This window comes from Bufo bufo, chromosome 1 (assembly GCF_905171765.1).
Source record: "Bufo bufo chromosome 1, aBufBuf1.1, whole genome shotgun sequence".
NCBI lineage: Eukaryota > Metazoa > Chordata > Amphibia > Anura > Bufonidae > Bufo > Bufo bufo.
Genome location: NC_053389.1, coordinates 12,020,865 through 12,044,836, shown reverse-complemented (window position 1 = coordinate 12,044,836; position 23,972 = coordinate 12,020,865). Strand labels below are relative to the sequence as shown.

General features: G+C 49.0%; 1 protein-coding gene across 7 annotated transcripts in view; it reads left to right on the top strand.

Annotated features, from left to right (window-relative positions):
• Positions 1-23,972, top strand: part of LOC120991600 (protein BTG3-like) — a 171,130-nt gene that overhangs the window by 22,112 nt on the left and 125,046 nt on the right. For 5 of the 7 annotated variants that reach the window (XM_040420430.1, XM_040420450.1, XM_040420410.1 and 2 more), the window contains exon 2: positions 14,768-14,833. The gene's annotated coding sequence lies outside the window, so the exon portion shown is untranslated. Of the gene's footprint in view, positions 1-14,767; positions 14,839-23,972 lie in introns of all 7 variants that reach the window. The other 2 variants (XM_040420416.1, XM_040420437.1) reach the window with 1 other exon arrangement.

Below are 23,972 nucleotides of genomic sequence, written 5' to 3'. Positions count from 1 at the left end.
TGACCTATACATCTGTAAGTGGATGGATACAGAGGCGGTGTCACATATACGCTGAATAAACAGTATAGTGAGCTAGGGCGAACGTACGCGTCATGGCGGCATCGTGCCATTATGATTTTGAGCGTAATTATGCCGCTGGAAACAACTGGTGAAAATGATCAAGAATTGTGAAGCAATGGTCACAATGACTGACAATTGTCACCTATCGTGACAAGCTCTGGCGGCCGAGACGTTGCCAAACCATGCAACAATTGTGAAAACCGCCATATAACTGATAGTCACCGACTTCAAATGAGCAAACTTAGTAAAGGTGTAAAAGTTTAGCCACGTTTCCTATGGGACGCTGTTGTCTTCTGGGGCCCCTTTTCTGTGGTCTCCATAGTTCGGGTCTGTTCCTGTGTCTCCGGCAGTCGCTCTCGTCTTTGTGTCCCCCTTTTCTCCCTCTCACCTCCCCCCTCCCCCCATGTCTCTCTTCTTCCCTCCCCCGTCCTCTCTCCCTCCCTGCGGCTCTGCACTGGAAGAGGAGATGGAATTTTTCGCCTTGGCGTTGAGCCAACGCTGCCTCTCCGAGCAAAGAGGAGAGAACCAGGGGAGAGATAGAAGAGAGGTGGAGAGAGGAAGAGGCGAGGGGGACATGGAGGAGAGCAGCTGGGAAGGAACTGATAAAAGGGGGGAAGTGACGGAGGAGGTCTCCATACAAAATGTATTTATACATGGACACAATCTAAAAAAGAGCATCTCTAAATGCAAGATTCATGTTTGAAGTCTGAACATCGTGAACCTCGGCTGTCAGTCTGGGTACAACCGGATTTCAAAAAGTTGTCACTTTTTGGAATCGGGGTGAGACTTGCCCTGACGCACAGGCCACTGCTGGTGACAGGGGGGCACTAAAAACCCTCATACCCTGTAGGTCCAATCGGTGAGACTGACTGCCCAGGAAAACCTCAGAGAACAGGGGTCATCTCTGGGGGACCAAACAGTCCTCCTCGTTGCAGCCAAAATGGCAGCTGCAAGTTGCTTCCTGTCCCAGGACACTGAAGTCGGGACTGTGTGACGCAAAAACATTGGTCCGTTTTTCTGGAATTCCTTCGGCAGAAGATATTGTGAGAGGGTCAGTTAGCGGGGATCCTCAGCGATTCCCAAAAGACAGGGGCTCAGCAATGAGCGCGACCCCCGTTATTGGCCGGTACCATCAGGCGTCTCCTCGAATGTCACAGGATACCGGAGTATGACGTCATTCATGCTTGACTATGATGTCATACTGGAGTTGCATATTTTTCCCCCCCATAGAGTAAGATATTGGGGGGGGGGGGGTGCAAACTGTACAGAAGTCACATGATCTTACCTAGATCTAACCAGGTCATGCAAAAATAGTTTGTCGCTACTCAAAAATGGAAAATCCCTTTGAATCATGTCCTGATTGCCGGTGATGGAACGCCTATCCTTTACAGTTTTCCCCAGATTCTCCCAATGATGAATGTAGCACATCTGAAGAGAGAAATGTCCGTCTCTTCTTCCTAGGGGTAGCAAATGGTTAACCCTGGCTGTTGTCATGGTAGCCATCTTGAATTAACCCATGCGTAAAGCGTTTCCTCTGTAATCCCTCCATTTAGAGACTCAAAATGACTTCTCGGGATGCTGCTTTTGCTCATTGAGATTCCTAGTGGACATTAGATAGAAGCTGGGATTAAATAAGGGGCTGAGCAGCGCTGCCTTGGACGGCAGAATCGGAGGACTTCATAGACCATTACGGCATCTCACCCGCTGTGCAGGAAGCTGGTATCATTACCCGGGCCGCCATGGAGTATTTATGGGAAGACAAATAGTCGACAGGAAGAGGGTGGAAAGGACGGGCAGAATTTCCACCCTAGATAACATGGACGTGTTAAATCTGTCCGAACGGGATGACGATGTCCAGAGGTGAGAGGAAGCCAAGATAGTGCAACGTTCTCCTCCTGGTGCGAACATCGGCTTTGTTGTCTGGCGATATAACTAAACGCGACGCGGACAAACCTTCCTTTCCTCCAATTTAAAAAAAGAATAAAAAGGTAGTTGTGTCACGTTGTCAGAAACTCCTGTTTCTAAAGCCGGTGCCACAAGAGCGAAATAGGGGGAAAATTTTTTGGGCCTTATTCCAGTAAAGTGTCCCAAGCCGACCACGGGTCACCTGAGCTCACAGCATCATAAGGACCTAGGAGTTCACACCCACACAAGTAAATCAGCATTAAAGGTAGATAGATGGGTACTACCAGTGTAGCGGGCACTATTACTGGTACTGATGTAACTGTACTGTTATAGGTGCACAGTATTACAAGGGGGCTGTAGCAGGCGCTGTTATGGGGGGACTGTAGCAGGCGCTGTTATGGGGGGACTGTAACAGGAACTGTAATAGGAGGACTGTGGCAGGCGCTGTTATGGGGGGACTGTAGCAGGCGCTGTTATGGGGGGACTGTAACAGGAACTGTAATAGGAGGACTGTAGCAGGCGCTGTTATAGGGGGACTGTAGCAGGCGCTGTTATGGGGGGACTGTAACAGGAACTGTAATAGGAGGACTGTGGCAGGCACTGTTATAGGGGGACTGTAGCAGGCGCTGTTATGGGGGGACTGTAGCAGGCGCTGTTATGGGGGGACTGTAACAGGAACTGTAATAGGAGGACTGTAGCAGGCGCTGTTATAGGGGGACTGTAACAGGAACTGTAATAGGAGGACTGTAGCAGGCGCTGTTATAGGGGGACTGTGGCAGGCGCTGTTATAGGGGGGCTGTAGCAGGCGCTGTTATAGGGGGACTGTAGCAGGCGCTGTTATGGGGGGACTGTAACAGGAACTGTAATAGGAGGACTGTAGCAGGCGCTGTTATAGGGGGACTGTGGCAGGCGCTGTTATTGGGGGACTGTAGCAGGCGCTGTTATGGGGGGACTGTAACAGGAACTGTAATAGGAGGACTGTGGCAGGCACTGTTATAGGGGGACTGTAGCAGGCGCTGTTATGGGGGGGCTGTAACAGGAACTGTAATAAGAGGACTGTGGCAGGCGCTGTTATAGGGGGACTGTAGCAGGCGCTGTTATGGGGGGACTGTAACAGGAACTGTAATAGGAGGACTGTGGCAGGCGCTGTTATAGGGGGACTGTAACAGGAACTGTAATAGGGGGACTGTAGCAGGCGCTGTTATAGGGGGACTGTAGCAGGCGCTGTTATAGGGGGACTGTGGCAGGCGCTGTTATAGGGGGACTGTAACAGGAACTGTAATAGGAGGACTGTAGCAGGCGCTGTTATAGGGGGACTGTGGCAGGTGCTGTTATAGGGGGACTGTAGCAGGCGCTGTTATGGGGGGACTGTAGCAGGCGCTGTTATGGGGGGACTGTAGCAGGCGCTGTTATGGGGGGACTGTAACAGGAACTGTAATAAGAGGACTGTGGCAGGCACTGTTATAGGGGGACTGTAACAGGAACTGTAATAGGAGGACTGTGGCAGGCACTGTTATAGGGGGACTGTGGCAGGCGCTGTTATGGGGGGACTGTAACAGGAACTGTAATAGGAGGACTGTAGCAGGCGCTGTTATAGGGGGACTGTAGCAGGCGCTGTTATAGGGGGACTGTAGCAGGCGCTGTTATAGGGGGACTGTGGCAGGCGCTGTTATAGGGGGACTGTGGCAGGCGCTGTTATAGGGGGGCTGTAGCAGGCGCTGTTATAGGGGGACTGTAGCAGGCGCTGTTATGGGGGGACTGTAACAGGAACTGTAATAGGAGGACTGTAGCAGGCGCTGTTATAGGGGGACTGTGGCAGGCGCTGTTATAGGGGGACTGTAGCAGGCGCTGTTATGGGGGGACTGTAACAGGAACTGTAATAGGAGGACTGTGGCAGGCACTGTTATAGGGGGACTGTAGCAGGCGCTGTTATGGGGGGGCTGTAACAGGAACTGTAATAAGAGGACTGTGGCAGGCGCTGTTATAGGGGGACTGTAGCAGGCGCTGTTATGGGGGGACTGTAACAGGAACTGTAATAGGAGGACTGTAGCAGGCGCTGTTATAGGGGGACTGTGGCAGGCGCTGTTATAGGGGGACTGTAGCAGGCGCTGTTATGGGGGGACTGTAACAGGAACTGTAATAGGAGGACTGTGGCAGGCACTGTTATAGGGGGACTGTAGCAGGCGCTGTTATGGGGGGACTGTAACAGGAACTGTAATAGGAGGACTGTAGCAGGCGCTGTTATAGGGGGACTGTGGCAGGCGCTGTTATGGGGGGACTGTAACAGGAACTGTAATAGGAGGACTGTGGCAGGCGCTGTTATAGGGGGACTGTAACAGGAACTGTAATAGGAGGACTGTAGCAGGCGCTGTTATAGGGGGACTGTGGCAGGTGCTGTTATAGGGGGACTGTAGCAGGCGCTGTTATGGGGGGACTGTAGCAGGCGCTGTTATGGGGGGACTGTAGCAGGCGCTGTTATGGGGGGACTGTAACAGGAACTGTAATAAGAGGACTGTGGCAGGCACTGTTATAGGGGGACTGTAACAGGAACTGTAATAGGAGGACTGTGGCAGGCACTGTTATAGGGGGACTGTGGCAGGCGCTGTTATGGGGGGACTGTAACAGGAACTGTAATAGGAGGACTGTAGCAGGCGCTGTTATAGGGGGACTGTAGCAGGCGCTGTTATAGGGGGACTGTAGCAGGCGCTGTTATAGGGGGACTGTAGCAGGCGCTGTTATAGGGGGACTGTAGCAGGCGCTGTTATAGGGGGACTGTAGCAGGCGCTGTTATAGGGGGACTGTAGCAGGCGCTGTTATAGGGGGACTGTAGCAGGCGCTGTTATGGGGGGACTGTAACAGGAACTGTAATAGGAGGACTGTAGCAGGCGCTGTTATAGGGGGACTGTAGCAGGCGCTGTTATAGGGGGACTGTAGCAGGCGCTGTTATAGGGGGACTGTAGCAGGCACTGTTATAGGGGGACTGTAGCAGGCGCTGTTATAGGGGGACTGTAGCAGGCGCTGTTATAGGGGGGCTGTAGCAGGCGCTGTTATAGGGGGACTGTAGCAGGCGCTGTTATGGGGGGACTGTAACAGGAACTGTAATAGGAGGACTGTAGCAGGCGCTGTTATAGGGGGACTGTGGCAGGCGCTGTTATAGGGGGACTGTAGCAGGCGCTGTTATGGGGGGACTGTAACAGGAACTGTAATAGGAGGACTGTGGCAGGCACTGTTATAGGGGGACTGTAGCAGGCGCTGTTATGGGGGGACTGTAACAGGAACTGTAATAGGAGGACTGTAGCAGGCGCTGTTATAGGGGGACTGTGGCAGGCGCTGTTATAGGGGGTCTGTAGCAGGCGCTGTTATAGGGGGACTGTAGCAGGCGCTGTTATGGGGGGACTGTAACAGGAACTGTAATAGGAGGACTGTGGCAGGCGCTGTTATAGGGGGACTGTAACAGGAACTGTAATAGGAGGACTGTAACAGGCGCTGTTATAGGGGGACTGTGGCAGGTGCTGTTATAGGGGGACTGTAGCAGGCGCTGTTATGGGGGGACTGTAGCAGGCGCTGTTATGGGGGGACTGTAGCAGGCGCTGTTATGGGGGGACTGTAACAGGAACTGTAATAAGAGGACTGTGGCAGGCACTGTTATAGGGGGACTGTAACAGGAACTGTAATAGGAGGACTGTGGCAGGCACTGTTATAGGGGGACTGTGGCAGGCGCTGTTATGGGGGGACTGTAACAGGAACTGTAATAGGAGGACTGTAGCAGGCGCTGTTATAGGGGGACTGTAGCAGGCGCTGTTATAGGGGGACTGTAGCAGGCGCTGTTATAGGGGGACTGTAGCAGGCACTGTTATAGGGGGACTGTAGCAGGCGCTGTTATAGGGGGACTGTAGCAGGCGCTGTTATAGGGGGACTGTAGCAGGCGCTGTTATAGGGGGACTGTAGCAGGCGCTGTTATAGGAGGACTGTAGCAGGCGCTGTTATAGGGGGCTGTAGCAGGCGCTGTTATAGGGGGACTGTAGCAGGCGCTGTTATAGGGGGGCTGTAGCAGGCGCTGTTATAGGGGGACTGTAGCAGGCGCTGTTATAGGGGGGCTGTAGCAGGCGCTGTTATAGGGGGACTGTAGCAGGCGCTGTTATAGGGGGACTGTAGCAGGCGCTGTTATAGGGGGACTGTGGCAGGCGCTGTTATAGGGGGACTGTGGCAGGCGCTGTTATAGGGGGGCTGTAGCAGGCGCTGTTATAGGGGGGCTGTAGCAGGCGCTGTTATAGGGGGGCTGTAGCTGGCGCTGTTATAGGGGGGCTGTAGCAGGCACTGTTATAGGGGGACTGTAGCAGGCGCTGTTATAGGGGGGCTGTAGCTGGCGCTGTTATAGGGGGGCTGTAGCAGGCGCTGTTATAGGGGGACTGTAGCAGGCGCTGTTATAGGGGGACTGTAGCAGGCACTGTTATAGGGGGACTGTAGCAGGCGCTGTTATAGGGGGGCTGTAGCTGGCGCTGTTATAGGGGGGCTGTAGCAGGCGCTGTTATAGGGGGACTGTAGCAGGCGCTGTTATAGGGGGACTGTAGCAGGCGCTGTTATAGGGGGACTGTAGCAGGCGCTGTTATAGTGGGACTGTGGCAGGCGCTGTTATAGGGGGACTGTAGCAGGCGCTGTTATAGGGGGGCTGTAGCTGGCGCTGTTATAGGGGGGCTGTAGCAGGCGCTGTTATAGGGGGGCTGTAGCAGGCACTGTTATAGGGGGACTGTAGAAGACACTTGTAATGCATTTGGAAAGTCTTCAGACCCTTTCACTTTTTGCACATTTTGTTAAGTAGTGGCCGTATTTTATTATCAAAACAACATTCAAGTTTCCCCCATCATTCTGAACTAATGAGAAAGTAAGAACAGAATTTTATAAATTTTTGCAAATTTATCAAAATGGAAAAATTTATATTTGGCATGAACAAGTATTAAGCCCCTTTACTATGACTAGGGATGAGCGATTTTCATATTTTGAAATTCGTTTTCGGTTTGTGGTATAATGTGAATTGCGTTATGGATTCCGGTTTCCATTATGCCGGAGAGGACTCCAGCATAACGGGAACCGGATGCCTCTAAAGGCATTACGTTATGCATTCCATCATAGAATTGAGTTATGGTCCGTGGTAACGGAATCCATAACGCAATTCACATTATACCACAACCCGAATCGAAAACGAATTTCATAATATGAAATTCGCTCATCCCTAGCTATGACACTTGACATTTAGCTCTGGTGACTCCCATTTCTCTTGATCATCTCTGAGATGTTCTACGCCTTGATTGGAGTCACCTGTGGTAAATTCAGTGGACTGGACATGATTTGGAAAGACTCAGCCCTGTCTATATAATGTCTCACAGCTGACAATGCATCAGAGCAAAAACCAAGCCATGAGGAGGAAAGAACTGCCTATAGAGCTCAGAGACAGGATTGTGGAGAATGAGACAAAAACATTTCTGCTGCACTGAAGGTTCCCAAGAGCACAACGGCCTCCATGATTCTTACACTGAAGAGGTTTGGAACAATCAGGACTCCTCCGAGAGCTGTCCGCCCCACCAAACTAAGTTATCGGAAAGAACTGCCTTGATAAGAGAGATGACCAAGAACCCAATGGTCACTCTGGCTGAGTTCCAAAGATAAAGTGTGCAGAAGGCCGACCATCACTGCAGCCTCCACCAATCTCGGCTTTATGGCAGAGTAACCAGAAAGAAGCCTCTCCTCAGTAAAAGACACATAAAAGCCACCTTGAGTTTGCAAAAAAAAAAAAAAAAAGCACCAAAGAACTCAGACTGTGAGACACAAGACTCTCTGGTCTGATAAAACCAAGACTGAACTTTATGGCCTCAATTCTAAGCGTCATGTCTGGAGGAAACCAGGCGCTGCTCATCACCTGCCCAATACCATCCCTACAGCGGTGGGAGCATCATGGACAAGACAATGACCCTAAGCACACGGCCAGGACAACACAGGGACGGTTTAGGGACAACTCTGTGAAAGTCCTTGAGTGGCCCAGCCAGAGCCCCAACAAGGCTGCAACATAACAAAATGTGAAACCCACCAGTTGGGTTACGGGGCACTGATGGGTGACAGAGGGAGCCCCTTTTGTCAAACTACTTAGATGCCACAGTTGCTCTTGACCGTGGTGTCTAAGGAGCCAACTATCCTGACCGAGTACACCAACGGTACTTGTAACTGGGAGTGAGCCCGGCAATGCTATCCTGGGGGGATCCGGGGGGCGCCTTTTCACATTCCAATGGAAAGTGACGGATCCATTACAGCGTATAAAATAACATCTGGCCGCAGTGATTTTGAAAACGCCATGGGTGACGCCACCCGCCATGAAGCAGGTATTATTTTAGGGGACAATGATATGGTGGCATTGTGGGGCTATTGTGTGGTTATTGTAGGATAGTCGTCTACAAGCTGTGGCTCTCGAGCTGTTGTGCAACTACAACTCCCAGCATGCCTTAACGGCCTCTTTCTCAGATCATAAGGCTGGCCAAACACATAAGATCGCTGTTCACCGTAGCTAGTGCGTCCGACAACTGTCATTCCCAATCCCTCATACACATGCATGCTCAGCTCAGCTCATGCCTGTATTCTCAGAAGGAAGAGGGGGAGAAAGCACCTCTGACAGCGGCAAAAAAATACACAATGGGGTGGTTGAAATCCAACTGTCCGACCCATATCTCCCCTGCTATCCGCTGTTAAGGATAGAGTCAGGAGGACCCCAAACACATGGTCCCACCTACATCTAAAGGGTCTGTGATAGGGCTGCAGACATGACATGAGGTTTACGGTAAGCTGCAGGCCGAGGCCTCCACTTCATTTGCGATTCCTGCAGCGTTACCATAATGATGATTTAGCCCAGATAAGTAAAGTGCATTTATCATATTGCTTAATGCATTTAGTTTTAATTCCCTGCAGTCAAAGGCAGACGTGCGCCCTGATGGATCTGAGGTCACCGACGTTCTTCATATTAAACTTCACTTGAAAATATTAAAGACTATTAGTTGGAAAGACTCTGCTTTACCCGAGATATCAGCCCACGGCTTTCCGGAATCTGGCGGGGCGCCTCCGCAGAGCGGGTAACGAGGGGAACTGATTGGTCCAGGTGCGATCGGTGGGGTCCAGATGATGGGGACGCCTCCCCTCGTTGAATTGATGTAGACATGAAGGCGCATGGGAGACCTGTCGGGGGAACGGGGGGTGAATGATGGAGCGGGCTCAGGGCACGTCCCGCCAAAAACAAGCCCAAACTGATGGAAAAGCATGGTTCTTAGAAGTGGGAACAAAAAAATTAAAAACTGTTGCGATCGGAAGGGTTTACATTACCTGCCATACGAGTTAATTTTGAAAAAAATTGAAAAAACATGTTTTAATTTCTTGAAATGACAGACCCAAAGCCTGAGGCTGCACTACTGAGACGTTCTGATGTCACTTCTGTCAGACGCTGCGTTTCCATGGCGACCTTGTGCTGCTCCAACTCCCTGTCTCTATCTAGTGCTTACACGGTATGTGGGGACGGCTGTATATTGGGATCCGCAGCGGGACCCATGATGACACAGCACAGAAGAAGTGATGTCATCAGAATCGCGGCCTGGTGCAGTCTGGGAGATTCTGATGACATCATGTGTCCTCTCCTGAGCGTTGTAATCTGCTGCCACATCTATATAGGATTCATTTAGGTAGAATTCCCCTTTAAAGGGGTTGTCAGACGTCTAAAAGGATCCACATGGTGTAAAGTAATAACTGACTTTACCGATCCTCCCGCTTGTCTCCACTTCCTGGGCCGTCTCGACACACACAGGAAGTGACCGTTCAGCCAATCACGACCTCAGCAGTGACCCGCCCGACTGTAGCGACCATTAAAGGGTCCTTATGGAGGGACCCCTCCATGTAAGGGTGGGCAGATTCCATATTTCATTCTTCAGAGGAACTTTTGGAAATGTAAGCAGCTACCTGATTGGTTGTTCCGGACAGCTCCTCCCCATTATATTTGTGTAAGGGCGACTGACGCTAACATAATTACAATTTGGGAGATAAAATGGCCGCTGCCCCCCCCTCACCACGTACTTGGCGGTTTTCAGCCTAGCCAGCCATGCGATTTTCAGCGATTTGTCCCATTATTTACAGTGTAGACCAGAAATAAACCGAAATCCAGTGGTGGCCGCGTTGTGGGAGGTTTTCCGGAATCACACTGCTGCACGCCGCCTGTATGGTTCTACGCTTCAGCATTACAAGGACTTTATTAATGTAGACTTTTTTATTAATGTAGACTTTTTTTCAAAAAAGTTGTTTTGTTCTTTCTTGTAAAAGGCAGGGAAGTTTGAAACAATTAGAAAAGTGCGACTGCTCCGACGTCATGCGTTGGCTGCAGCGGTGAGGTGCCGATACACTGCATGTGACAGCGAGCGCCAATCGTTGGCCTCAGTGGTATACGGCACAGGAGTGCTGAGGCCAGTGAGTGGCTGCAGTGGTTATGCGTGCGGTGTACGGGAACCCAGTCAGGGAAGCTGCGAGAGGCGGCGCGGAGTGGAGGGAGCGATGGTCCTGCCCATGTGGTATAATAAGGCACCAGGTGGAGCTGCAACCTCTGCAACTGGGCCATAGGGAAGTTGCACTGAGAGGACACGGCGTCTGAGCTGTAGATGTCGGCACATCCTGGGCCCTGCTGAAAACTCCCTAAATCTTTCACCTTCTAAGAATGTTTTTTCAGCGCTGTGTAAATCATGTCCAGTGCAGGAAAAATCGACAGGAAACACCTTGCCCGTAGTAGTGGGGGAGGGGGTGCCCACCAGCTAGAGAACGTGGAATCTGCTCCAAACTGCTATGAATCCATTACATTACAGTTTACTGCACTTGTGCAATGGCTCAAACCAGGGATTATCATGACTCACAGCAGCACAAAGCATTTCAGGAATTACATGAAAAATACACTGTATAGAATCCACATAATTATATGGCATTACATATTCATTTCTATGGCTGGATTAACAATTCATCAGCTGAGCTCAAATCTCCCAGCATTCCCTGCTTGTTCACTGGCTGTACAACCGCATGAGCAGTGTACTGTGACCTGCTGCAGGAAGACCTCTCCAAGAAGTCCGTCAGCAGAAGGCACTACTTTAGGGAGCTGTCCACAAGCATGCTGACTGTTTCCAGTAACAACCGGTAGAATAGTGAGTGCAGCTCTGGAGTGTAATACAGGATGTAACTCAGGATCAGTACAGGATAAGTAATGTATGTACACAGTGACTGCACCAGCAGAATAGTGAGTACAGCTCTGGAGTATAATACAGGATGTAACTCAGGATCAGTACAGGATAAGTAATGTATGTACACAGTGACTGCACCAGCAGAATAGTGAGTGCAGCTCTGGAGTATAATACAGGATGTAACTCATGATCAGTACAGGATAAGTAATGTATGTACACAGTGACTGCACCAGCAGAATAGTGAGTGCAGCTCTGGAGTATAATACAGGATGTAACTCAGGATCAGTACAGGATAAGTAATGTATGTACACAGTGACTGCACCAGCAGAATAGTGAGTGCAGCTCTGGAGTATAATACAGGATGTAACTCAGGATCAGTACAGGATAAGTAATGTAATGTATGTACACAGTGACTGCACCAGCAGAATAGTGAGTGCAGCTCTGGAGTATAATACAGGATATAACTCAGGATCAGTACAGGATAAGTAATGTATGTACACAGTGACTGCACCAGCAGAATAGTGAGTGCAGCTCTGGAGTATAATACAGGATGTAACTCAGGATTAGTACAGGATAAGTAATGTATGTACACAGTGACTGCACCAGCAGAATAGTGAGTGCAGCTCTGGAGTATAATACAGGATGTAACTCAGGATCTGTACAGGATAAGTAATGTATGTACACAGTGACTGCACCAGCAGAATAGTGAGTGCAGCTCTGGAGTATAATACAGGACGTAACTCAGGATCAGTACAGGATAAGTAATGTAAGTACACAGTGACTGCACCAGCAGAATAGTGAGTGCAGCTCTGGAGTATAATACAGGATGTAACCCAGGATCAGTACAGGATAAGTAATGTATGTACACAGTGACTGCACCAGCAGAATAGTGAGTGCAGCTCTGGAGTATAATACAGGATGTAACTCAGGATCAGTACAGGATAAGTAATGTATGTACACAGTGACTGCACCAGCAGAATAGTGAGTGCAGCTCTGGAGTATAATACAGGATGTAACTCAGGATCAGTACAGGATAAGTAATGTATGTACACAGTGTCTGCACCAGCAGAATAGTGAGTGCAGCTCTGGAGTATAATACAGGATGTAACTCAGGATCAGTACAGGATAAGTAATGTATATACACAGTGACTGCACCAGCAGAATAGTGAGTGCAGCTCTGGAGTATAATACAGGATGTAACTCAGGATCAGTACAGGATAAGTAATGTATGTACACAGTGACTGCACCAGGAGAATAGTGAGTGCAGCTCTGGAGTATAATACAGGATGTAACTCAGGATCAGTACAGGATAAGTAATGTATATACACAGTGACTGCACCAGCAGAATAGTGAGTGCAGCTCTGGAGTATAATACAGGATGTAACTCAGGATCAGTACAGGATAAGTAATGTAATGTATGTACACAGTGACTGCACCAGCAGAATAGTGAGTGCAGCTCTGGAGTATAATACAGGATGTAACTCAGGATCAGTACAGGATAAGTAATGTATGTACACAGTGACTGCACCAGCAGAATAGTGAGTGCAGCTCTGGAGTATAATACAGGATGTAACTCAGAATCAGTACAGGATAAGTAATGTATGTACACAGTGACTGTACCAGCAGAATAGTGAGTGCAGCACTGGAGTATAATACAGGATGTAACTCAGGATCGGTACAGGATAAGTATTGTAATGTATGTACACAGTGACTGCACCAGCAGAATAGTGACTGCAGCTCTGGAGTATAATACAGGATGTAATTCAGGATCAGTACAGGATAAGTAATGTATGCAATCGGTGACTGCATCGATGATTAATTGCTCTAATGAAATATATGGACGATCCCTTTAATGCCATCATTTTTAAAGCTATACACACAAAGCTCTCCTACACTGCTCAAAAAAATAAAGGGAACACTTAAACAACACAATATAACTCCAAGTCAATCACACTTCTGTGAAATCAAACTGTCCACTTAGGAAGCAACACTGAGTGACAATCAATTTCACATGCTGTTGTGCAAATGGGATAGACAACAGGTGGAAATTATAGGCAATTAGCAAGACACCCCCAATAAAGGAGTGGTTCTGCAGGTGGTGACCACAGACCACTTCTCAGTTCCTATGCTTCCTGGCTGATGTTTTGGTCACTTTTGAATGCTGGCGGTGCTTTCACTCTAGTGGTAGCATGAGACGGAGTCTACAACCCACACAAGTGGCTCAGGTAGTGCAGCTTATCCAGGATGGCACATCAATGCGAGCTGTGGCAAGAAGGTTTGCTGTGTCTGTCAGTGTAGTGTCCAGAGCATGGAGGCGCTACCAGGAGACAGGCCAGTACATCAGGAGACATGGAGGTGGCCATAGGAGGGCAACAACCCAGCAGCAGGACCGCTACCTCCGCCTTTGTGCAAGGAGGAACAGGAGGAGCACTGCCAGAGCCCTGCAAAATGACCTCCAGCAGGCCACAAATGTGCATGTGTCTGCTCAAACGGTCAGAAACAGACTCCATGAGTGTGATATGAGGCCTGACATCCACAGGTGGGGGTTGTGCTTACAGCCCAACACCGTGCAGGACGTTTGGCATTTGCCAGAGAACACCAAGATTGGCAAATTCGCCACTGGCGCCCTGTGCTCTTCACAGATGAAAGCAGGTTCACACTGAGCACATGTGACAGACGTGACAGAGTCTGGAGACGCCGTGGAGAACGTTCTGCTGCCTGCAACATCCTCCAGCATGACCGGTTTGGCATTGGGTCAGTAATGGTGTGGGGTGGCATTTCTTTGGAGGGCCGCACAGCCCTCCATGTGCTCGCCAGAGGTAGCCTGACTGCCATTAGGTACCGAGAGGAGATCCTCAGACCCCTTGTGAGACCATATGCTGGTGCGGTTGGCCCTGGGTTCCTCCTAATGCAAGACAATGCTAGACCTCATGTGGCTGGAGTGTGTCAGCAGTTCCTGCAAGACGAAGGCATTGATGCTATGGACTGGCCCGCCCGTTCCCCAGACCTGAATCCAATTGAGCACATCTGGGACATCACGTCTCGCTCTATCCACCAACGTCACGTTGCACCACAGACTGTCCAGGAGTTGGCAGATGCTTTAGTCCAGGTCTGGGAGGAGATCCCTCAGGAGACCGTCCGCCACCTCATCAGGAGCATGCACAGGCGTTGTAGGGAGGTCATACAGGCACGTGGAGGCCACACACACTACTGAGCCTCATTTTGACTTGTTTTAAGGACATTACATCAAAGTTGGATCAGCCTGTAGTGTGTTTTTCCACTTTAATTTTGAGTGTGACTCCAAATCCAGACCTCCATGGGTTAAAAAATTTGATTTCCACTTTTTTTTATTTTTGTGTGATTTTGTTGTCAGCACATTCAACTATGTAAAGGACAAAGTATTTCAGAAGAATATTTAATTACCTCAGATCTAGGATGTGTTATTTTTGTGTTCCCTTTATTTTTTTGAGCAGTGTACATCATAATGAATTGCACTCGGCAGTCGGGTGGAATATATTACTGGTTCATGGTCTGAGTTTTATCCTGTCTTCTGTTTTCAGGGATAATGGAAGATAACGTCTGGAATCCCAAATGTCTTAAACCGGATCTCCTCTTCCTACAATGAGGTAAGGTAAGATTAAATTGATGTGTCATAGCCAGTATGAAATGTAGTGCTGTATAAATGTGCGGTCTGGAGTACCGCTACACCGGTATTAGCCCAGGACTGATTACTTCTGGCCTGAAGAGGTGACGGCTCCGGTTGTCAGGGTAAAATCTACTTGGATCGTGGGCAGAATAACATTTGAGGTGATGTTATATTGGATTGGTAGCAGTTGTGGAAGGTGACATTAGTTCTGTGTGGTAGGTTACTAAAAGCATTCACACCCTAGGGTAATGATACCTTCGATCCCTCATAGCAGTATCCGCTCTGGACTGTCACTGTTATTAGGGGAACGCAACCTGCAATTTTGTTCCAAAAATGACCAATCTGGCTGGTAAATCAGGAAGTTAAAAACCAACTGCTGCCCTCAGAACCGGGGACTAAAACCGTACTCATAGTTGTTTTACCCTACTGGAGAATCCTGAGGTAACAGAGGGGGTTTGGACCCTCACCCTACTGGAGAATCCTGAGGTAATGGAGGGGGTTTGGACCCTCAACCTACTGTAGAATCCTGAGGTAACAGAGGGGGTTTGGACCCTCAACTTACTGGAGAATTCTGAGGTAATGGAGGGGGTTTGGACCCTCATCCTAATGGAGAATCTTGAGGTAACATAGGGGGTTTAGACCCTCAACCTACTGGAGAATCCTGAGGTAATGGAGGGGGTTTGGACCCTTAACCTACTGGAGAATCCTGAGGTAAGGGAGGGGGTTTGGACCCTTATCCTACTGTAGAATCCTGAGGTAATGGAGGGGGTTTGGACCCTTAACCTACTGGAGAATCCTGAGGTAAGGGAGGGGGTTTGGACCCTTAACCTACTGCAGAATCCAAAGGTAATGGAGGGGGTTTGGACCCTCAACTTACTGGAGAATTCTGAGGTAATGGAGGGGGTTTGGACCCTCAACCTACTGGAGAATCCTGAGGTAATGGAGGGGGTTTGAACCCTCAACCTACTGGAGAATCTTGAGGTAATGGAGGGGGTTTGGACCCTTATCCTACTGTAGAATCCTGAGGTAATGGGGGGGGGGGGTTTGGACCCTCAACCTACTGGAGAATTCTGAGGTAAGGGAGGGGGTTTGGACCCTTAACCTACTGGAGAATCCTGAGGTAATGGAGGGGGTTTGGACCCTCATCCTACTGTAGAATCCTGAGGTAATGGAGGGGGTTTGGACCCTCATCCTAATGGAGAATCTTGAGGTAAGGATGGGGGTTTAGACCCTCATCCTACTGTAGAATCCTGAGGTAATGGAGGGGGTTTGGACCCTTAACCTACTGGAGAATCCTGAGGTAAGGGAGGGGGTTTGGACCCTTAACCTACTTGAGAATCCTGAGATAAGGGAGGGGGTTTGGACCTTTAACCTACTGCAGAATCCAAAGGTAATGGAGGGGGTTTGGACCCTCATCCTACGGTAGAATCCTGAGTTAATAGAGGGGGCTTGGAACATCATTTGAAGGCTAGCGTGACTATAAAAAGCTGTTCTTTCTGTGGAGGACCCAGCATCACATGGATAGCCTATTGATTTCACTAGGGACTGTGTAATACTTCATTTCTCCAGTGGTGGCACTGCAGGGAAACTGAACACTGCCATATGCCACCATAGATCACATGTGATCGCTGGATCACAGCTCGCTGGGTCTAGATCATTAGACTACAGACTTTTTCATCGAGTTCGTTCTCAGTGGTCGGGTGAAATTATCTGTGTCAGTGTAGTAACACCTACTGCTTTCAGGATCTCTGCTTGCTGCCTAGGAATAGAAACATTCAGGAGGACATTTTACTAATCTATTTACAACCCTTTTGTGGTTACAAATTTTGTTGCACTCATTTGTGCAGTACAATTTGCGACCTTTTCCAGCTCGTGCCACTTTTCTAAAGTGGCGAGCAAAGGAGGCGTGCACAGGGAAGCCGGTGGGCCGGCTCATTTATCATATTTGGTGTGGAAAATGGCTTTCATTTACGCTAGCAAAAGGACTGGTGTTCAATTAATTCTGTCACACGGCCTGCCGGACTTATGCGCCTCTACATAAATTTGGCGCTTCTTCCAGCAGAGAGATGTGAGACCTGCGTGGAAAACGGAGAGAATGCGGACAGGAAAGATACACAGCTTACGAATGTAAATGAGAATGTTTCTATTTACTCACAGAAAGCAGAGATTTTGAAAATGGTTAATTATAATTTAAAAGGAGACAATTTTTTGGGGAAAAGAAGTTTTCTTTATGCCAAGTCTCCTGAGCTGCAGGGGAATAAATCAGTGGGCTATCCGTGTGATACCAGAGGTCTCAGACCCTCGTAGGGCGCGCCCTGCTCTGACTACTGGGGAAAGGGGGGGTGACTCTATGGCAAAAACTGCAGAGTAAGAAAGCCCTGCGAATGCTACCAAGAATGTCTGCTAGTACAAGAACCCCAAAAAGTAGCATTTTCATGACCAAAGTGACCGGAAAATCGTTGTGATTTCCTCCTCCTATTATATTTCAATGGGAACCCGCCGTGTGGTTCATAGGTCGTGACCTGTTGGATTCTGCACCTTTGAATAGGGCTGATCCACACACGGATCATCGGCGGTAGGGATGTGCGAACCCGAACTTTAAAGGCTCAAGTTCGGCGTTTGGGCTGTGAAGGAATTCCGGCATGGAGTTCGTTATAACGGAATTCGTAGATTACGTTTTGCATTCCGTCATAATAGAAGTCTATGGGCGGCATAACGGATCTGTCCTGGTTTCCGTTATGAAGGAGGGAAAACAAAGTCCTGCATAACGGAAACCAGGACGGATCCGTTCTGCCGCCCACAGACTTCTATTATGACAGAATGCAAAGCGGAACGCCTCTTTAAGGGCTCTTTCACACGAGCGGATTCCGTGCGGGTAATCCGCTGCGTGAAAGAGAGCCGAGCCCCGTTCCGGACAGCAGAGACACGGAGCAGTCACATGACTGATAACGCTCCGCGCCTCTGATCTTTTTACTACAACATCACAGTGAGATAAAGTTGTCACCGTGATGTTGTAGTAAACAGGTCAGAGGCGCGGAGCATTATCAGTCATGTTACTGCTCCGTGTCTCTGCTGTCCGGAATGGGGCTCGGCTCTCTTTCACGCAGCTGATTACCCGAACGGGATCCGCTCGTGTGAAAGGGCCCGTTTAGCATTTTGTCTACGAATCCCATTATAACGGAATCCACAGCGGAATTCCTTCACAGCCCGAATGCCGAACCTGTAAAGTTCGGGTTCGCTCATCCCTACTCGGCAGTGCAAACTGCAAGTCTGTGTGATTGTCGAATTGGCGCTGATTTCTCAGTCTGAACATTCCCCGGGCTTTGTCATGGGGCCCCGGGGCCAGGTCTTGGTGTGAATTGCTTTTAGATATACTATGGTGGATTGTGATACGTCTGCAGGCCTGCACGGTTACGGCACGTCTCTCACCCCATCGCCCCTTTCCGGGGGAGGGACCCCCTGGCTGTTGTCCTGTGTGGGAGGAATGCCTAGTGGGGCACAGGCTTTCTTTTCCATCTCTGCATTGTGTCACACACGGAGGGTCCGCTGCCAGTCCCTGGGGGGTCTCCATATCGGGCGTCACACAGATAGCAGAGGCTGAGTAGGTTAAAGGTCATTTCCTATCTGATGTGGCCCGTGAGGCATCAGCTGCCGTCTGCTCAGCCGCTCTGACCTCTGCTTGCCTTCTGACCTTGTCTGCAGTCCCAGACTGTCTGCAGCTGGGATCTCGTCACCTTTGACCCCAGTCTGTCTCAATAACAAACACCCCCCCCCCCCCCCAGCTTGTGACCCTCCCCCACATAAGTGTGCTCTGCTCCCGGATGCCTTTATATTAGCGCCTCGCTCTGCCAGTCTGCAAACCCCAAACATCTGTCCGCCCTGTTAAATAAAGCTTAGTCGTCACAGATTGAAAAGTTCTGCGTCTATTCTGCTTGCTGTAAGTGAATGGAACCAATTCATGCAGCTGCAGCTGGAAACAATCAAGATGGCCGCTGGGCCCTACATGTAAGCAATGGCCCACAGGGAAGACGGAGTGGCTAGGGACGCTAGGTCCATCATGGGACCATGTCCGCCCTGGGAAAGGCTGTGCCAGGCTGATGGGGCACAGGTCGGCCAACTGACCCCGCTCAATAGCCACCATATTGCCGGGATTGTGTCACGTGACCCCTCTGGACTCTGCTGATTGGCTGAGACTTGTAGCGGGGTCAGGACTGGAGACGTTTTTTTTTTGCTATTGAAAAAAAAATATATAAATGGCGCCTTTGCAGCGCTGGTTGGAGCGTGTTGCGTGTTCCCACCGTGTCAGAAAAGACAGGCCACAGACTCACGTGTGTGTAATGTGGCTTGTGGACAGACATAGCAGAGCTGAGATTATCATTTGGCACAAATCGCCACCTAATCTATAGTTTTACATAGGACTGCAGCCACGAACGGTTAAATTGCCACCTCAGCTCTGCTACATTCGTGTAAAATAATCCTCTGCTCTCCGTTGCGAGCGGTTGGGCGCCTTATTCTGGTTTATTCTGCCTGGTTCGAGGCCTAGCAGACAGCATTGTGCAGAGCGGGCACGGGGACGGCTCCCTACAGCTGCTCCCATGCTGCACTTGGAGAGGTGCCACCATTTTGTACGGCTCTGGATTCAGGGAGCTCTGAAATGGCGTCCGCCTGGCACGGCCCGCAGAAGGCTGGGCTTGCGAGCAGTTTTTTCGAAGGCCCACCGCCCTGTCGGACCTGTCTGCAGACAAACGCAGGCAGGTTTCTGTGGTTACAAGAGGCAAAGGGGACAGGACAGGAGCGGGAAAAAAGACTGGAAAACCAGAAACAGGGAGGCAGAGAGCAGACGGGCACAGGCAGGAAAGGAGTGGCAGAGCGGGCGGCGCTGAAAGGGTGAACCTATACGGAGGACACCGAACCGGTTAATGGAGAACTCGCCACAATAGCCGGCAAGGTGGACAGGAGCAGCGGTTAACCCCTTCAAAGCCGGCGGCTGAAGAAATGACCAAAACACATAGACGTATCACATATCCACTATGCCTGCCGGGTCTGTTCTGTGGCTGTACAATATATTTAGTGATGTAGCAGAGCTGAGTGTCTCATTTACCACCATGCGGTTTCTATGGGGCTGCAGATAAACCTATGCCTACTCTTAAAGGAGCCCATGCAAAATACTGCACTCCACGTGTGTATGTCAGCGAAACAGGATGGCAAAATGAGCTCTGCTACATGGTGGCGAGGTCTATATGTATGTGCACGGGGCGATGAGCTGCTTATTTAGGATTTTGTACCTGCAGTCCCTATGACAAAGTTGTGCCAAATGACAAACTCACATAGAGATTCAGCCGTCCCTGTTCTGTGCTTCCCATGGGTGAAGTGGGATTGGGCGCAGGGTTAAAAAACGGACCCATAGTTGTTGCTTTAAGAAGACAAGGTTCTGAAAATCGGGAATTTTTTCTCTTGCGTCTCCACCCCCCGCAGAAGTTCCTAAATCTGGGTCAGCTGGGTACGCGGTGCTCAGCCCCGATCCAGCCTCCTTCCCGTCTGATGCGCGTCGAGGTCTATTTATACACCCTATAAATACAACCGCCAAATATTACATTAACTACAGCGCCTTCTGCCAGTCTGCCTCCTGTGCGCTCGCTCCTACCGCCATCTGCCAGTGTGTGCGGTGATTTACACCGATAATGGGGGGCGCAGCGTCCAACTGCTCCCCGATCCTGACAGACTACAGGGACAGGGCAGAAAGCGGAGCAATGTAATATGGATGACAGGTACCCCAACACAACCATCTACTAGGAGGTATAACAGAGTATAGATGACAGGTACCCCAACACAACCATCTACTAGGAGGTATAACAGAGTATAGATGACAGGTACCCCAACACAACCATCTACTAGGAGGTATAACAGAGTATACATGACAGGTACCCCAACACATCCATCTACTAGGAGGTATAACAGAGTATAGATGACAGGTACCCCAACACACCCATCTACTAGGAGGTATAACAGAGTATACATGACAGGTACCCCAACACACCCATCTACTAGGAGGTATAACAGGGTATAGATGACAGGTACCCCAACACAACCATCTACTAGGAGGTATAACAGAGTATAGATGACAGGTACCCCAACACATCCATCTACTAGGAGGTATAACAGAGTATAGATGACAGGTACCCCAACACAACCATCTACTAGGAGGTATAACAGAGTATAGATGACAGGTACCCCAACACATCCATCTACTAGGAGGTATAACAGAGTATACATGACAGGTACCCCAACACATCCATCTACTAGGAGGTATAACAGAGTATAGATGACAGGTACCCCAACACGTCCATCTACTAGGAGGTATAACAGAGTATACATGACAGGTACCCCAACACACCCATCTACTAGGAGGTATAACAGAGTATACATGACAGGGACCCCAACACACCCATCTAATAGGAGGTATAACAGAGTATAGATGACAGGTACCCCAACACACCCATCTACTAGGAGGTATAACAGAGTATAGAGGACAGGTACCCCAACACAACCATCTACTAGGAGGTATAACAGAGTATACATGACAGGTTCCCCAACACACCCATCTACTAGGAGGTATAACAGAGTATAGATGACAGGTACCCCAACACACACATCTACTAGGAGGTATAACAGAGTATAGATGACAGGTACCCCAACACAACCATCTACTAGGAGGTATAACAGAGTATAGATGACAGGTACCCCAGGACACCCATCTACTAGGAGGTATAACAGAGTATACATGACAGGTACCCCAACACATCCATCTACTAGGAGGTATAACAGAGTATACATGACAGGTACCCCAACACACCCATCTACTAGGAGGTATAACAGAGTATAGATGACAGGTACCCCAACACACCCATCTACTAGGAGGTATAACAGAGTATACTTGACAGGTACCCCAACACACCCATCTACTAGGAGGTATAACAGAGTATAGATGACAGGTATCCCAACACACCCATCTACTAGGAGGTATAACAGAGTATAGATAACAGGAACCACAACACACCGATCTACTAGGAGGTATAACAGAGTATAGATGACAGGTACCCCAGGAAACCCATCTACTAGGAGGTATAACAGAGTATACATGACAGGTACCCCAACACAACCATCTACTAGGAGGTATAACAGAGTATACATGACAGGTACCCCAGGACAACTATCTACTAGGAGGTATAACAGAGTATACATGACAGGTACCTCAACACACCCATCTACTAGGAGGTATAACAGAGTATAGATGACAGGTACCCCAACACACCCATCTACTAGGAGGTATAACAGAGTATAGATAACAGGAACCACAACACACCCATCTACTAGGAGGTATAACAGAGTATAGATGACAGGTACCCCAGGAAACCCATCTACTAGGAGGTATAACAGAGTATAGATGACAGGTACCCCAACACATCCATCTACTAGGAGGTATAACAGAGTATACATGACAGGTACCCCAACACACCCATCTACTAGGAGGTATAACAGAGTATAGATGACAGGTACCCCAGGACACCCATCTACTAGGAGGTATAACAGAGTATAGATGACAGGTACCCCAGGACACCCATCTACTAGGAGGTATAACAGAGTATAGATGACAGGTACCCCAGGACATCCATCTACTAGGAGGTATAACAGAGTATAGATGACAGGTACCCCAACACACCCATCCACTAGGAGGTATAACAGAGTATACATGACAGGTACCCCAACACAACCATCTACTAGGAGGTATAACAGGGTATAGATGACAGGTACCCCAGGACACCCATCTACTAGGAGGTATAACAGAGTATACATGACAGGTACACGAACACACCCATCTACTAGGAGGTATAACAGAGTATACATGACAGGTACCCGAACACACCCATCTACTAGGAGGTATAACAGAGTATACATGACAGGTACCCCAACACACCCATCTACTAGGAGGTATAACAGAGTATACATGACAGGTACCCCAACACACCCATCTACTAGGAGGTATAACAGAGTATAGATGACATGTGCCCCAACACACCCATCTACTAGGAGGTATAACAGAGTATACATGACAGGTACCCCAACACACCCATCTACTAGGAGGTATAACAGAGTATAGATGACAGGTACCCCAGGACACCCATCTACTAGGAGGTATAACAGAGTATAGATGACAGGTACCCCAACACACACATCTACTAGGAGGTATAACAGAGTATAGATGACAGGTACCCCAACACAACCATCTACTAGGAGGTATAACAGAGTATAGATGACAGGTACCCCAGGACACCCATCTACTAGGAGGTATAACAGAGTATACATGACAGGTACCCCAACACATCCATCTACTAGGAGGTATAACAGAGTATACATGACAGGTACCCCAACACACCCATCTACTAGGAGGTATAACAGAGTATAGATGACAGGTACCCCAACACACCCATCTACTAGGAGGTATAACAGAGTATACTTGACAGGTACCCCAACACACCCATCTACTAGGAGGTATAACAGAGTATAGATGACAGGTACCCCAACACATCCATCTACTAGGAGGTATAACAGAGTATAGATGACAGGTATCCCAACACACCCATCTACTAGGAGGTATAACAGAGTATAGATGACAGGTACCCCAACACAACCATCTACTAGGAGGTATAACAGAGTATAGATGACATGAACCCCAACACATCCATCTACTAGGAGGTAAAACAGAGTATAGATGACAGGTACCCCAGGACACCCATCTACTAGGAGGTATAACAGAGTATACATGACAGGAACCCCAACACATCCATCTACTAGGAGGTATAACAGAGTATACATGACAGGTACCCCAACACACCCATCTACTAGGAGGTATAACAGAGTATACATGACAGGTACCCCAACACACCCATCTACTAGGAGGTATAACAGAGTATACATGACAGGAACCCCAACACACCCATCTACTAGGAGGTATAACAGAGTATACATGACAGGTACCCCAACACACCCATCTACTAGGAGGTATAACAGAGTATAGATGACAGGTACCCCAACACATCCATCTAATAGGAGGTATAACA